Source organism: Salmo salar, chromosome 28 (genome assembly GCF_965601325.2).
Source record: "Salmo salar chromosome 28, fSalSal1, whole genome shotgun sequence".
In the NCBI taxonomy this organism is placed as follows: Eukaryota; Metazoa; Chordata; class Actinopteri; order Salmoniformes; family Salmonidae; genus Salmo; species Salmo salar.
In genome coordinates, this window is record NC_138318.1 from 13,492,525 (window position 1) to 13,505,855 (window position 13,331).

Below are 13,331 nucleotides of genomic sequence, written 5' to 3' on the forward strand. Positions count from 1 at the left end.
TGTGACCGCGCATATCCAATCCCTTTGTTGCCAGGCAGTCCATTCAGAAACTGAGCTCCTATTATCTGCCCAGTGACAGGAGAATGCTCAAACCACTTTCTGAAGGCTTTAGACAGCCAATGGAAGCCTTAGGAAGTGCAACGTAACCCCACGGATACTGTAGTTTCGAAAGGGACTAGAAAGAAAAACTACAACTCTCAGATCCTCCACTTCCTGGTTGACTTTTTCTCAGGTTTTTGCCTGCCATATGAGTTCTGTTATACTCACAGACACCATTCAAACAGTTTTAGAAACTTCAGAGTGTTTCCTATCCAACTCTACTAATAATATGCATATTCTCGTTTCTGGGCCAGAGTAGTAACCTGTTTAAATTGGGTACGTTTTTCATCCGGCCGTGAAAATACTGCCCCCTAGCCCAGACAGGTTAAAGACCTCAGCCATGTGCTTCTTGTCAGTAACAACCATATCATCAACATTATGGGACATGGGACATGGGCAGCTGTGAGGAGGAGGGTATATTCTTCAGGTCTTTCACCGTTTTCCAGAACTTCTTGGGGTTAGACCCACAGAGATAGAACTGCTCCTTATATTAATCTTACATCTAGACGTTCCGCTAGCGGAACACCTGCTCCAATATCCAATGATAGGCGTGGCGCGAATGACAAATTCCTCAAAAATACAAAAACTTCAATTTTTCAAACATATGACTATTTCACAGCATTTTAAAGACAAGACTCTCCTTTATCTAACCACACTGTCCGATTTCAAAAAGGCTTTACAGCGAAAGCAAAACATTAGATTATGTCAGCAGAGTACCAAGCCAGAAGTAATCAGACACCCATTTTTCAAGCTAGCATATAATGTCAGAAAAACCCAGAAGACAGCTAAATGCAGCACTAACCTTTGATGATCTTCATCAGATGACACACCTAGGACATTATGTTATACAATACATGCATGTTTTGTTCAATCAAGTTCATATTTATATCAAAAAACAGCTTTTTACATTAGCATGTGACGTTCAGAACTAGCATACCCCCCGCAAACTTCCGTGGAATTTATTAACAATTTACTAAATTACTCACGACAAACGTTCACAAAAAGGATAACAATTATTTTAAGAATTATAGATACAGAACTCCTCTATGCACTCGATATGTCTGATTTTAAAATAGCTTTTTGGTGAAAGCACATTTTGCAATATTCTAAGTACATAGCCCAGCCATCACGGGCTAGCTATTTAGACACCCGGCAAGTTTAGCCTTCACCATAATCAGATTTACTATTACAAAAGTTTGATTACCTTTTGTTGTCTTCATCAGAATGCACTCCCAGGACTGCTACTTCAATAACAAATGTTGGTTTGGTCCAAAATAATCCATCGTTATATCCAAATAGCGGCGTTTTGTTCGTGCGTTCCAGAAACTATCCGAAATGGTAAATCAGGGTCGTGCGCATGGCGCAATTCGTGACAAAAAAATTCTAAATATTCCATTACCGTACTTCGAAGCATGTCAACTGCTGTTTAAAATCAATTTTTATGCAATTTATCTCGTAAAAAAGCGATAATATTCCGACCGGGAATCTCCTTTTCGGTAACCAAAGGAAAAATCACAAAGACGGGGGCGGCCAGTGCACGCGCCTAAGCCCACAGTCCCTTGATCGGCCACTTGAGAAAGGCGATAATGTGTTTCAGCCTGGGGCTGGAATGACGACATTCAGGTTTTTCCCGGGCTCTGAGAGCCTATGGAAGACGTAAGAAGTGTCATGTTAGAGCAGAGATCCTTTGTAATGGAATGAGATGTCAAAGAAAGACAATAAATGGTCAGACAGGCCACTTCCTGTAAAGGAATCTCTCAGGTTTTGACCTGCCATTTGAGTTCTGTTATATTATCACAGACACCATTCAAACAGTTTTAGAAACTTTGGAGTGTTTTCTATCCAAAGCCAATAATTATATGCATATTCTAGTTACTGGGCAGGAGTAGTAACCAGATTAAATCGGGTACGTTTTTTATCCAGCCGTGAAAATACTGCCCCCTAGCCATAACAGGTTAACTAACTTTGGCCTTCCGGATACCCTGAGTGCACTTATTTTAATTTGCCTGAACTTCAGCCAGTCAGCCTGAGTATTTGTGTGGCAAGCCTTTCACCAAATGATGTTATTGAGGTGGATTAACTGCCAGATCACGGTCAAACCAGGCACTGAACCTGTTTTTAATTGTAATTTTCTTTATGGAGGCACGCTTGTTAAAAATACCACTGAAAATATAAAAAAGAGTATCCTAGCATCTTCAACAGCATGTATCAAGCTGATTCTATATCAAATCACAGAGGCCAGGTCATGAATGAAAGCTTGCTCATTAAGGTTGTTAGCAATTGATGTTATCCTTCAATAACACAAACTCCAAAGTAAATCAGGGGGAGAAAAATAGGTTTATTTGAGAAGGACAAATCAAGATGTTATGCTGGGAGGTAGATGTTCAGTCTCTCCTGTCCTCAGCTTTTCTCCACTGAACAAAGGAACAGGATGTTGTTTATAACCCCCCCAATCTAGCCTGGTGTTGACCAAACAGAAGTCCTTGCAGTACAACTTGGCCAATGGCCAAATAACAAGTATCCTGCTCCCGACTCAATGTACAGAACGTAGCACACGTAGCACACGTAGCTCTGAGTTCAGGAGTGACATTCCACAGATTCTAAACAGCTGTTGAACTGAGACCCAACTCCTATTTACAATTCCCTATTGACCATTAGTACTCTAGTTTTTAGTCCTCTCATCCTCTGCGTTGTGTATTTATCTTCAAAATATTCTTATAAAGTTTTGAAGCAAGCAAATCAGGACAGGTCGTTTAACTGAGCAGCCATTACGAACACAGGCCGTAAAACAGTGATCACTAAGGTCAATACAGAAAACATCAGATTGATACCTGTCAGGATTATTTGTGAGGATAACATCAGAGAGTAGCCTTTTCTAGGTGATTGCTGTCATACCTTGTGGGATTGGTAATAATCTGAGAGAGATTTAGGGAGTCTCATTGTCTTAAGAGTTGGTCAGGTGGTTTAACACTAGATCTGCCTGGCCTTTCAGCATATAAGTACCCGCTAGTGAACATTGCCGGTCATCCCCTTCAGCATATGCATCAAATGCATATCAACCTGCAAGGAGCGCAAACATGCTTGATAAATAAATGCTTGAAAAATAGTGCATTAACTATTGTAAATTATAAATTCAATGAAGAAATACTCATGGAAATATATCAATAAAAAAAAGAGTCAAGGAAATGGTTTGTCTAATTTTAGGCCTATAGTCTATTTTTATTTCCCATACAATAAAAACATTACATGTCACGCCCTGATCTGTTTCACCTGTCCCTGTGATTGTCTCCACCCCCTTCAGGTGTCGCTTATTTTCCCCAGTGTATTTATCCCTGTGTTTCCTGTGTCTCTGTGCCAGTTCGTCTTGTATGTTTTTCAAGTCAACCAGCATTTTTCCCGTTCTCCTGCTTTTTGCTATTCTCCTTTTTCTAGCCCTCCCGGTTTTGACCTTTGCCTGTTTCTGGACTCTGCACCCGCCTGCCTGACCTTTCTGCCTGCCTTGACCACCAGCCTGTCTGCCACTCTATACCTCCTGGACTCTGATCTGGTTTTGACCTTTTGCCTGTCCACGACCATTCTCTTGCCTACTCCTTTTGGATTAATAAACATTGTAAGACTCCAACCATCTGCCTCCTGTGTCTGCATCTGGGTCTCGCCTTGTGTCATGATAATTACAGTGTAATCCATTTGATTAGTAAGAGTTATACTAATTAATATTAGTCCAGCTACAGCTCCTTTTGACAAAGTAGAAATTCGAAAAATGATAAAAATAATAATATGGGGCCTCTCGAGTCGCACACTGCATCGCAGCGCTGAGGCATCAATGCATCCTGGGGTTTGATCCCACAGCCGGCTGTGACCGGAAGTCCCATGGGGAGGCGCACAATTGTCCCAGAGTCGTCCGGGTTAGGGGAGGGTTTGGCCGGGGGCTTTCCTTGGCTCATCGCAATCTAGCGACTCCTTGTGGCAGGTCGGGTGCCTGCAAGCTGACGATAGTCGTCAGTTGAATGGTGTTTCTTCTGACACATTGGTGCGGCTGGCTTCCAAGTTAAGCGAGCAGGTATTAAGAAGCGGCGCAGCTTGGCGGGTCATGTTTCGGAGGACGCATGACTCAACCTCTGCCTCTCCTGAGCCCATTGGGGAGTTGCAGTGATGAGACAAGATTGTAACTACCAGTTGGATATCACAAAATTGGGGAGAAAAAGGGGGTAAAAAATTAATTATATAAAAAAAATATTAATATAACCAGGTAGGTGCGCAGGGGAAATTATTTGTAGTATTCCTAAACAAAAGCACCAGTGCATGAACAATTGTAAAGAATTAATTGCATAAAGAAATATTAATAGAAAAATATTCATGACAAGAAATAAAAACAGTAATTTGTTGATTGAAATGCTCATATACCCGTGCTTTTAGTATTTAATCAATCTTGTCTTCTCTTTATGCTTCGGGTCCAGAGTCAGCACACAGCTTCGGGGCTTTGTGTGAGCAAGCCCTACAAACAAATCAGTTGCACTGCACATAGTTTTCATGGGCATTGTTTTGTGTGCACCTGCCGACTTGACATTGTGTCTTATTTTTCCCTGAGTGGGAACTGTGGTGCTTGGGAAAGATGGACAGCAGGACCTGCGGCCTGCTTTGTGGCTGTAGCTTCTTTCTTGGCGTTCATGTGGTTCTCATGAAGCTCACATGCTAGACCCATGGGATGCATGGTGCTCAGGATGCAAACACTCTTATTTCTTTTACATCTTGTCACCGTGAGTGTTGCTTTACCGCTCTCCATCATATGGAGTTTCTGGTATGATTTGTGCGGAGGAGGGCAGCTCCCGCCTTTTTGTTCACTGTTCCAAGCAGGCTAGTCTTCTTTGCAAACAACTTGTCTACCAGGGAAATTTATGTGAATTAGTTGCCCATGGTCACATCTCTGTCTTTGCCCATGTAAGGCTCCCAGATTCTCAAAAACCACAGTCTCAGACAGTCGGTAAGTGTCATAGAAACTGCAGAATATGCTCAATCAGATACCATATAGAAATCACAATGTTTTACCTGCACGTAACTGAAGGAAGATTTGATAAAGCGATGTTCCTTTCCCTGCATTTGTCAATTACAAGATGCGCCCATTTCTTCATGTACAATTTGACAACTGATAGGCATAATATTGTCACTCATCAGATTGTCTAGGCTAACTCTTGGTTTTCCTAGATATAGCTATTATATTATGATCACTATATCCAATGGGTGTGGATACTGCTTTAGAGCAGATTTCTGCAATAGTAAAGATGTGATCAATACATGTGGATGATTTAGTTCTTGTTCTTTTTTTTAAATTCCCTGGTAGGTTGACTGATGACTTGAACCAGATTGCAGGCACTGGTTACAAATATTGCCTTTTAGCACTTGATTGTATATAGCAACGTCCTATGAGAATATGCTTTAGGTGAGGTAGATGAACCTCTAGCCATATTACTTCCACATCATCTGACATTAAATCCTCTCTCAGCCAGGGATATGACACTGAACATACATGTCCACACCTGCTCCATTTGCATTTATGTCTTTCCTATACATTCTATAAACATGTATGCAGTAGCTACTTCTTCATCATCAAATCAAGTATCTAAGTGTGTTTCAGAGATGGCAAGAAAATGAATGTTTTCTGATGTTAATAAGTTGTCAATTTCATTAATTCAATTACGTACTGTCAAAGCTAAAATACCACTTCTGCAGGATTAACAATTCAACTCGCCCCTGCCTACCCAATCCTCATTAATCCCTACAGATCTGATAGATGCTGCTCTGCCTTATCACTGAGCTGGTCTACAGTTAGGGACTGTCCTTAGGCAATCCCCGAAGTTGAGTGCCTATGCTCCCTGAATCGTATAAACTCGACGCCTTCTCAGGATCATCCGGGCCAGAGTTTCAACCTTGGCACACCATGAGCGGGTCGTCCTGCTCTGGCTTTCGCCTAAAGACACCCCTCACTAAGAGTCCTACCAATGCACTCAGTAACTATTGTTGGGTATCAGGTTATGTTCCTTTATACCAGCTACTCGGGTTCCCGATGGAATAATTAACCAAGAAAATTAGCTGGAGATCCTCAAATAATCAAGCCTTCTTCAGAAACCTAGAGTAAAACTACATGCACTTGTATGACTCTTTGAGGACACAGGATTTCAGAACAATTTAGCACATTTATTCAAAATTCCAGAAACAGGCATAAAAAAATCCCAGATTAGTCAATCAATCACAAATCAATATCACAAATTAATGATGAGCAAAAATGTACAGTAAAATAAATTGATAGACCACCTTCAGTGCCCTTAACTATACCCCTGTTGGGGAGTGGCAATATATATATATTTTTTGTCTATTACAATTTTATGAGAAGCACAATATTTAAAAAGAAAAAATGTTTCTTACCTTCTACACCTATTTAACCTGTCTGGGAACGTGGGACGCTTGCGTCAACAGCCAGTGGAATCGCGTCGCGCGAAATACAAAACCCCATAAATGCTATAACTTCAATTTCTCAAACATATGACTATTTTACACCATTTTATAGATACACCTCTCCTGAATCGAACCACGTTGTCCGATTTCAAAAAGGCTTTACAGCAAAAGCAAAACATTAGATTATGTTAGGAGAGTACCCTGCCAAAAAAAATCACACTGCCATTTTCAAAGCAACTAGCATGCATCACAAATACCCAAAACACAGCTAAATGCAGCACTAACCTTTGACAATCTTCATCAGATGACACTCCTAGGACATCATGTTACACAATACATGCATTTTTTGTTCGATAAAGTTCATATTTATATATAAAAACAGCATTTTACATCGGCGCGTGACGTTCAGAAAATATTTTCCCTCAAATGCTTCCGTTGAATCAGCGCTACAATTTACAAAATTACTATTCGAAAACATTGTTAAAATTTAATATTGTCATTGAAAGAATTATAGATTAACATCTCGTGAATGCAACCGCATTGCCAGATTTAAAAATAACTTTACTGGGGAATCACACTTTGCAATAAACGACGTGGTGTGCTCAGAAAAATAGGCTAGGCGATACATGTTAGCGCCATCTTGGAACCATCTAAAATCAAATATACTATTGTAAATATTCCCTTACATTTGATTATCTTCATCAGAAGGCACTTCCAGGAATCCCAGGTCCACAACAAATGTAGTTTTGTTTGAAAAAGTTAATAATTTATGTCCCAATAGTTCCTTCTTGTTAGCGCGTTCCGAAGGCTACTCATAATGTACTGAAGCGCGCGGGACTTGTCATCACGAATGTGCAAAAAATATATATTTACGTTCATTCAAACATGTCAAACGTTGTATAATATAAATCTTTAGGGCCTTTTTCAACCAGAGCTTCAATAATATTCAAGGTGGACGATTGCATCGTCTTACTAAACGTTTCGGAACAAAAGGGTTCCCATGGGCGCCCGCGTCATAGTAGTAATGGCCCTCCCCCTGTGACCAACTTCCCAAGCCTCTCTTTGGGTCAGTTTCTACCATAGAAAACTCTAACCACTTTGTAAAGACTGTTGACATCTAGTGGAAGCCTTAGGAAGTGCTAAATGATTAATAAGTCCCTGTGTGTTTCAATGGCAAAGGCTTGAAGTGATTCCACACATCAGATTTCCACTTCCTGTTAGGATTTGTCTCAGGGTTTTGACTGCCATATGAGTTCTGTTATACTCACAGACACCATTCAAACAGTTTTAGAAACTTTAGAGTGTTTTCTATCCAAATCTATATGCATATACTAGTTACTGGGCAGGAGTAGTAACCATATTAAATCGGGTACGTTTTTTATCTGGCCGTGCAAATACTGCCCCCTATCCCCAACAGGATAAACAGTTTTTTTGCTCCCCCTAAGGATGATCAGTCTCTAAGACGAAGTCTAAAACAACTATTTTACCAAACCTCTATCAATGAGGTAACCTTAAGGATTCCTCCTAGAATTGTAATAGTTTTCCCCCCCTTTTTTCGTGATATCCAATTGGCAGTTACAGTCTTGTCCCATAGCTGCAACTCCCGTATGAACTTGGGAGAGGCAAAGGTCAAGAACCATGCGTCCTCCAAAACACTACCCTGCCAAGCCACACTGCTTCTTGACACACTGCTCGCGTAACCCAGAAGCCAGCTGCACCAATGTGTCGGGGGAAACACCAACCGCCCAAACTCTCCCCTAACCCGGATGACACTGGGCCAATTGTGCGCCGCCTCATGGGTCTCCCGGTCGCAGCCAGCTGCAACACAGCCTGGGATCAAACCCGGGTCTGTAGTCACGCCTCTAGCACTGCGATGCAGTGCCTTAGACCACTGCACCACTTGGGAGACCTAGAATTTTACTTTAACTGAGTATAAAAATCTAAATATAAGTATAATAAAAGTCCCAAGCTCAAAGAGAGTACCCATCCCAAAAATCATAGCTCTTTTTTACCCTCCATTCTTCTTTCTGCTAACTCATCATGACTGACACCTGCTCCGATGACGCATTCAGTGGTTAACACCTAATGCGGACAACGCTCCTTTCCTCCCAGGATGCCCACCTTGACAGGATGTCTCTTCCTAGCCGCTCTGACCAGGCAACTTCCAATGCAAGCTAGCATTCTTAATGTACTTTATTAACCTTATCTTTTGAAACATTAATTTTTAAATATTACCATTCCCCACTTAGCTCCATTACAATCCCACTCTAACCTAACTTATTACTTCCCTTAGCTCTTAGATATCCAACAAGTTAAACATCCCATCATTACAACATTTCAGCGTTATATAACCTTTCATTATCAACCTCCTACAGGCCCTACGGCCTTGTTCCTATAGGCTTAAAACACATTGTCTATATTCATCATACTTTAATGCAAACAACATTATAACATTGTTATCCCCTTTACTGCATTACTCTAATCCCCCTTTAATAATATTTTCCACTATACATTTCCAAATGCTTTCAAACTTTAACATTTAAAATATTTAACCTTTAAACATTATTTTGGTAAATTCCAGTCCCAATTTATTTATTTTACTTATTTTTCTTATTTTCCCTCTTCAATGTCAATTCTCTCTTAATGTTCATTCTTCTTTGTGCTCCGTTTGTGTGTGAAAGGAAAACTTCTTCATGAGTGAGTGCGTGGGTGGGTGTATGTAAATTTGTCTCTAAAATGTCACAGAGAACTGGGCCTTAGCCTACTACTCTTGACAGTGCGTATGATTAATGCAGACAGTACCATCGTAGCATTAAAGGAACATAGATTAGGTTACTTACATTTCCTGCACTTCTATTTCTCTGTGATATAATACGATTTCCATGTCCTCTGTTGCTTCCCTGTAAAAACAAGGGTGTTCAAGAGAATGTTGTAGTCCTTCTTCAGTTACTCAGATTGCCAAAAGCGAATGTCAATAAATCTGAAGTGAGTGACAATGGTGCCAATATTAGAGTAGTTGGCTAGATCTGTGGGGTGAAGGGAGTTGATGTCTTGGACACGGGCGCATGGGTAACAAAATCTCTCACCATCAAGCTGCCCACGACAATGATGGTTGTGATGGAATCCGATGGGGAAAGAAGAGGGGGAACAGAACGGGCCTGTCTTGGGCAGGGGGTGTACTTTGACTCATGCCAGCCTGACTCACCGCACATGTAGCAGTGGATGGCGTCGGAATCCTCAGAGAAATGGAGGAGGGTCCAAGACCTTGTTTTCTTTGGTCAGCGATCGGTTGAGCTGTGGAGGGTGCCCCTGGATGGCTACTGGCTGTTGGTGTACTCCAAGGATAAGAGCTAACTCCCAGGGCCGGTATGTCCGCCTCCAGCGGGGAAAAGCTGTTTAATAGCTGGATCTGATCTTCTATGATATATGGAGGCTGACCAGACTGCCTCCCACCCGACCTCCTTTGCCTTGCCAGTGTCCAGTCTCCCACTGGCCGCGGAGATGAGCTTACCATCTGTCCAGTGGATTGGATCAGGTCAGTATTGCCCGACTTATCAACCCCTTGGCTGCATGAGGCATTCAGAACTGAAATTCTGTGTGTCTTGGCTGCATCAAAGTACTTAAAAGCACATCTTGTTTATCCTACAGCTGAGCTAGCAGACAGATAATCTCTTCCCTATGCTGCTTGATGATGATACATTTAGAACAGACAAAGAATTTATGTTCAGTCATCACTTCCACCTAATTTTCCATACTTTACAGTCACAAGGATCGAACTACAAGTCTGCACCGGACTGATTTCTTCATCCCGCCCGCACTCGCAGCTTTTCATACTGCACCAGCTTTCTGTCAGACTCCCACCCGCTCAAGAACTGGTCTCGAACACACCTACAGTCCCCTAATGTTACTTTAGACGTATGTGACGCACTTTTCTTGCCAGCCACTGTGCCAGCTATTTTGCGCTCTATAGGTAATATCAAAATGTACAAATATAACCTAAGAAATAGGTTAAATTACCAGAGATTCTCACATGGCCCATTATATTAAGCTATCGTATTACGCGGTTAGATCAGCCAAAAGTCTAGATGTAGTTTGAAGAGAGCAGAGTTGGAAAGAGAGCGAACACTTGCACTTTATTTTGAGCTACGTTTTGCCTATAGCTTACCTTTTAGGAGCAGGACAATTTTCAGACAGAGACAAATATAGGTGACAAATATTTATTTCTAGGCAATGTAGTAAACTATAACCTAATCATATTTAGGGAGTGCATTTCCTTGGAAAGATAACTGTCCTGTGCTTCTCCACCCATGCATAGGCTATAGCCTAGGCTACTCTATTTAGGCCTAATTGAGAAACAACGTTCACCTGATCTTGCATGCCCAACTCCGCCTATGCAGCCTGCTCTATTTCATTGAGACCACACATACTGTAAGCGCACTTGATCTCGCACGCCCAACTTGGAGAGGAGAGGTTGGCTACTGAACTTGAAGCAGTGAATCTGCGAGTGTGTGTATAATGCTACAGAGGTGTTTTTGATCATTGAGATCATGAAAAATGCTGACCACGCCACAATGATCTCTGTCGGGACCCGAGATGCAGCCCTCTAGATCAAACTCCCAACCTTCCACTCTCATGGTGGACACTGTAACCACAAGGCCACACCTTATTGCAAAACTCTCCCAACTCTTAACTCCCGCCATATTTACCTATTCATCCCTTTTCCTAGACTTTAAATGCACACATGTCCACCCTGGGGGAATATTCCACTCTCCGCCCATCTTAACAGGGTCCTGTTTATAGTTAAGGTTTTCTTGCTTCAACTTCTGCTTTTGTGTTTCTTCATCTCTGTTTCCCTTTCTGGGTTCTTTTTCTGGTAAGAATCTATGGAGTGGAAGTTGGAAGCTGGTTCAGCTTTGTGGTGAGGAAATGTTGTCGTTGAAGGTGTTCGTTTAAGATACGAGAGCTTCTTAAGCAGCTCGCAGCTGAACAAATGTGCGCATGGAGTGTGTGGGGAGATGCTCTGTGTGGTGTGTGTAAGTGTGTGTCTCTGCATATCTGTGTGTGTGTGTGTGTGTGTGTGTGTGTGTGTGTGTGTGTGTGTGTGTGTGTGTGTGTGTGTGTGTGTGTGTGTGTGTGTGTGTGTGTGTGTGTGTGTGTGTGTGTGTGTGTGTGTGTGTGTGTGTGGCTGTATGTGTGGTAACCCTGTGACTTATATGTGCCTTGGCAAGGAAGCAGGGGGATTCAGAAGAGCTGATTGCAGTGAAGAGGAATGCAGGGTGAGAGGAACAGGGGAGGAAGGATAGGGGAAGAGGAACGGAGGAGGGAGTGAAGGGAAAGATAGGAGACACGGTGGACACAACGACACCACTCACCACGGAGAGCTCTGTGCTACTATCGTGTTCCACACACACACACACACACACACACACACACACACACACACACACACACACACACACACACACACACACACACACACACACACACACACACACACACACACACACACACACACACACACACACACACACACACACACACACACACTCTTCCTCTCCCTCTGCCTCCTGCCTCTCTCGCACTTAATCTCTCCCTTTCTATCTCTCATTTCCTCTGTCTCTCTCCTCTCCACCATTGCAATACACTTAGTGGAAAATATAGGTGTTAACAAGCTGTGGAAAATATAGGTGCTAGGTGAAAACTGTGGGTGCTAACAAAGACAATCACTACAAGGCAGAACGGAGGGGAAATCTAATATGCTCTTCTATTACATTTTTTATATAAATCAATCAGTAGCATTTATGTCTTGCATACATATCGAGACATACTGAAAGGATATGCATTTTCAATCTTTGTTATCAGAACAAATGTGGTCATAACTAGGATCAGACTGTGTGTGCGTGTGTATGTGTGTGTGTGTGTGTGTGTGTCTGTCAGTGTTGAGCTATAGCTCCTTGCCCTAGAATACAGCCTGCTGTGTATAACACACACACACACACACACACACACACACACACACACACACACACACACACACACACACACACACACACACACACACACACACACACACACACACACACACACACACACACACACACACAATACAGTCCCACAAGCCTGGGCAACCTACTGCGGGGTAGAGACCTAGCTATCTATCTGACACACTCCACTTTCCCAAATGTATGTTAGTCATATAAACACCTAACTGCACCGCGAGGGGTCCGTGCCTGTCCCATGAAAAGACCCACACACACATAGTTATTTTAGAGCTAGAGTCCCTCTGAAGGACATAGCATTGTACTGTGAACTGAACTCACTGTAGAGTAGCCAGTTGAGTTGTGTTTGCATAGAGGGACAAGTAGAAACTGTGATCTAAGAAGTAAAAATGATATTGATGATGTTCATTTATCAACAATAATAATTTACAAGCTAATTAATACTGTTCTTTCAGACCAGGGAAATAAAGTGTCTTCCCAATTTATTCAGTGCCTTCTGAAAGTATTCAGACCCCTTGACTTTTTAGGTTACAGCCTTTTTCTAAAATGGATTAAATAAAATAAAAAAATCCTCAGCAATCTACTCACAATACCCCATAATGACAAAGTGAAAACAGGTTCTTCAAAATGTTTGGTAATTTCAAAAAAATGAATACAGAAATACCTTATTTACATACGTATTCAGACCCTTTGCTATGAGACTAGAAATTGAGCTCAGGTGCATTCTGTTTCCATTGATCATCCTTGAGATGTTTCCACAACTTGATTGGAGTCCACTTGTGG

General features: G+C 41.8%; 1 protein-coding gene across 2 annotated transcripts in view; it reads left to right on the forward strand.

The window, feature by feature from the left end:
* The window catches only part of uts2r1 (urotensin 2 receptor 1), an 83,234-nt gene that overhangs the window by 32,259 nt on the left and 37,644 nt on the right, over window positions 1–13,331 (forward strand). The window contains exon 4 of one of the 2 annotated variants that reach the window (XM_014179470.3): window positions 3,532–3,723. The exons of the other annotated variant lie outside the window; for it this stretch is intronic. The gene's annotated coding sequence lies outside the window, so the exon portion shown is untranslated. Of the gene's footprint in view, window positions 1–3,531; window positions 3,724–13,331 lie in introns of those variants that run through there. 2 annotated transcript variants of the gene reach the window in all.